Here is a 3,906-nt window from a genome sequence, read left to right as displayed (position 1 = left end):
TTTAGGGCCAGTGGTGGACATCAACCAATACCATAGTCACAGAAAAGTCATTGGTTTATTCCAGATCAGTTCACCTAGATTTGTTTTCCAGTCTAAAAACCAAGACTAGTGTCTACATGGTCTGTGACCTGAAGGGGCTGTACGAGAAGCAGAACATTGTACGAGAAGCAGAAGATTGTACGAGAAGCAGAAGATTGTACGAGAAGCAGACCATTGTATGAGAGGAACAACATTGTACGAGAAGCAGACCATTGTACGAGAGGAAGAACATTGTACGAGAAGCAGACCATTGTACGAGAGGAAGAACATTGTACGAGAAGCAGGACATTGTACGAGAAGCAGGACATTGTACGAGAAGCAGGACATTGTACGAGAAGCAGGACATTGTACGAGAAGCAGGACATTGTATGAGAAGCAGAACATGTTAAGAGAAGTAGAACATTGTACGAGAAGCAGAACATTGGCTACGTTGTGCAGCTATTGGATGTTGTGTGCAGGCATGTACTCGCCATGATCGGGGCCTACACCAACCCCCACCATCTCGGAAGTATTCAGGACAGTAAGTATTCTGCCCCCCACACAACCCCTTTAATTTGAGTTGGCCATACACATTAAATTCAGGTTAGTGAACCCACTCTCTAATGTATATTGAGGTCAGGAGGACCATGCCCAATTCCTTTATTCTCAGGGGAGATAAGTTAATGCCAGTGGTGTCTGGCAGTGGCTCATTCCCTTCCTCCTATTTAGGATACATGCATGCTTGGCTGAGCCAGGTTTTCATGTGTATGGGGATGGGATAAGTATATGACCAGCTTCATCCGTCTGACACCGATCTCTTCCGATTCCTCCAGCTGGATGTTCACATGTTCTGACTGAAGAAAGGAGGTGTAAGCCACTGCCATACTCCTGGTGGTAATTTACCTCTCTGAGAACAAAAGTTCAGGAAATAAATTAAAATACATTATGCCTGATCCTTCTTTGACCCTATTATATCTATCTAGAGAGAGTTAGGAGGCCACATATAATCTCACAGCTGGTCCAGCCGAAATTAGTACCATCATGTGTATGAAGGCCTTAAGCCTTAAGTCCTACTACATCTACAGTCGGGGAACTTTTCTATGGTTTATATTAAGGAGATTGGTTAATCAATAACACATGAAGATGATGTCGAGCTGGGGCCCTCGTACTTATATCGGCCTCCCTCTCCCCTTAGGGCGTATTTGGTTAACCTTTGAAGTTATTTCACGTTATTAATACACACCACAGTTCACTTTTTTTTTGTTTTGCCTCCATCCCTCAATTTCAGTATACAGCCCCACATTCCTTCTCCGCCTGTAGCGCCCCCTCTCTTTCAGTAGGTGTCAATCAAGTCTCGATTTCCTGGAAGATATTTTGATTACAATTGTGAAGGAATTCTAAAAACAAACACGGCTGTGATATTACAGGCTGAGAAAACAGGGATGCCGAGCGAGTCCCAATCAAGATGAGGTGGAGAGACCCAAATATTATCCCACCAGTCAATGTATTCAGCTCGGTAACCAATGAGGCCCACGGGCGCCCAACATTATTCTTACTTAATTTCTCTTTCCGGATTCCAGGAATGACTATGAAGTAAAACTGATGAACATGGAAAGAAAATAAAGCGGTGGAGGCTTTGATGTCGGGGCTGTGGGTCCCGGACATAAGATCCAGAGAAGGTTATCTTTCCAGACATCGTACTGTATTATTATTAGCTAACTACTGGTAGATGTCTTCTCATGTCTTCTGTGGCATCTTCTAGCCTAAACAAGTCCTCCAGAACCAGGGACAGGCTTATCTCCACAGGATCGGGTTTAGACTGTGGTGGCACGTGGTCTGATCTGATGTTTTTCTCTTTAGATGACTTATATATATATACACACTTGGTGTCCTTGTTTTACCTAAATTGTCCAATCGTCCAAAAAGTCCAGGTGCCCCTGGAGGACCAAGCTCAATCACCTGGAAAGAGAAGTTACATACCGCTCTTATGGGGATGTGCAGAATTTGCTTTTTTCTACAGCTCCACTTTTGTTAAAAAATTCACTTGAAATGGGTTGGCATCAACAGGATAGGTGATCGGTGGGGGAATCTGACCACTGAGATCCCTGAAAACAATTGGTGAGTGCAATCTCAGCATTGCGGAATCTGTTGGCACTTTACATATAAATCTTATTATTTTTATTTCCATCAGTTCCATAGCAGTCAATTGAGTTATGGACAGTCAAGAACCCTCCCCCTTTACTCACAAGGGGTATTAAGGGATCTTTGTTTTATTGTTCCATGAGGGTCCTGGTGGTTGGACCCCTTGTTGGACCCACTTGTGTTCATACATTTATCACTTATTCTGCGGATAGTTGATATATGTTGTTAGTGGGCCAACCACCAAGGGCTGATGACAGGAGAAGCATTGTCTCAGGGGAAAAAAACCCATGCAAAAAAAAACAAACCAGGGCAAAAGATTCCCAACTTTCTGGATCAAACTGCTCTTGTGACCACAGATTGTTCTTCATGGACCCCCTCTTTCCCCACCAACAGACTATACTTTCTGCTCCCCCTCTCTCCCAGACTTCCTCCATGGTGCCTTTCCTCCACAGACTGTTCCTTCCTGCTCCTCTCTCTCACAGACTGCCCCAATGGTGCCCCTTCCTCCACAGACTGTTCCTTCCTGCTCCTCTCTCTCACAGACTGTCCCAATGGTGCCCCTTCCTCCACAGACTGTTTCCTCCTTCTCCTCTCTCACAAAATGTCCCCATAGTGCCCCCTCCTCCACAGACTGGTCCTTCCTTCTTCTCTCTTACAGACTGCCCTCCATGATGCCCCCTCCTCCAGAGACTGTTTCCTTCTGTTCCCCCTCAATCATAGACTGCCCCCCATGGTGCCCTCTTTTCCACAGACTGTTCCTTCCTGCTTCCCCTCTATCACAGACTGCCCCCCATGGTGCTTTTTCCTCCACAGACTGTTCCTTCCTGCTCCCTCTCTCTCACAGACTGTCCCCATGGTGGCCCCTCGTCCACAGACTGTTCCTTCCTGCTCCTCCTCTCTCCCAGACTTTCTCCAATGGTGCCCCCTCATCCACAGACTGATCCTTCCAGCTCCCCCTCCCTCACAGACTGCCTCCAATGGTGCCCCCTCCTCCACAGACTGTTTCCTCCTTCTCCTCTCTCACAGACTGCCCTCCATCGTGCCCCCTCCTCCAGGGACTGGTTCTTCTTTCTCCTCTCTTACAGACTGCCCTCCATGATGCCCCCTCCTCAAGAGACTGCTTCCCCTCTATCACAGACTGCCCCCCATGGTGCTTTTTCCTCTACAGACTGTTCCTTCCTGCTTCCCCTCTATCACAGACTGCCCCCCATGGTGCTTTTTCCTCCACAGACTGTTCCTTCCTGCTCCCCCTCTCTCACAGACTGTCCCCATGGTGGCCCCTCGTCCACAGACTGTTCCTTCCTGCTCCTCCTCTCTCACAGACTTCCTCCAATGGTGCCCCCTCATCCACAGACTGATCCTTCCAGCTCCCCCTCCCTCACAGACTGCCTCCAATGGTGCCCCCTCCTCCACAGACTGATCCTTCCAGCTCCCCCTCCCTCACAGACTGCCTCCAATGGTGCCCCCTCCTCCACAGACTGTTTCCTCCTTCTCCTCTCTCACAGACTGCCCTCCATCGTGCCCCCTCCTCCAGGGACTGGTTCTTCTTTCTCCTCTCTTACAGACTGCCCTCCATGATGCCCCCTCCTCCAGAGACAGTTTCCCCTCTATCACAGTCTGCCCCCCATGGTGCTTTTTCCTCTACAGACTGTTCCTTCCTGCTCCCCTTCTCTCACAGACTGCCCCAATGGTGGCCCCTCATCCACAGACTGTTCCTTCCTGCTCTCTCACAGACTGCCCCAATGG

Source organism: Dendropsophus ebraccatus, chromosome 13 (genome assembly GCF_027789765.1).
Source record: "Dendropsophus ebraccatus isolate aDenEbr1 chromosome 13, aDenEbr1.pat, whole genome shotgun sequence".
Classification (NCBI taxonomy): Eukaryota; Metazoa; Chordata; class Amphibia; order Anura; family Hylidae; genus Dendropsophus; species Dendropsophus ebraccatus.
The sequence above is the reverse complement of the archived record's forward strand: the minus strand, read 5'-3'. Positions refer to the sequence as shown.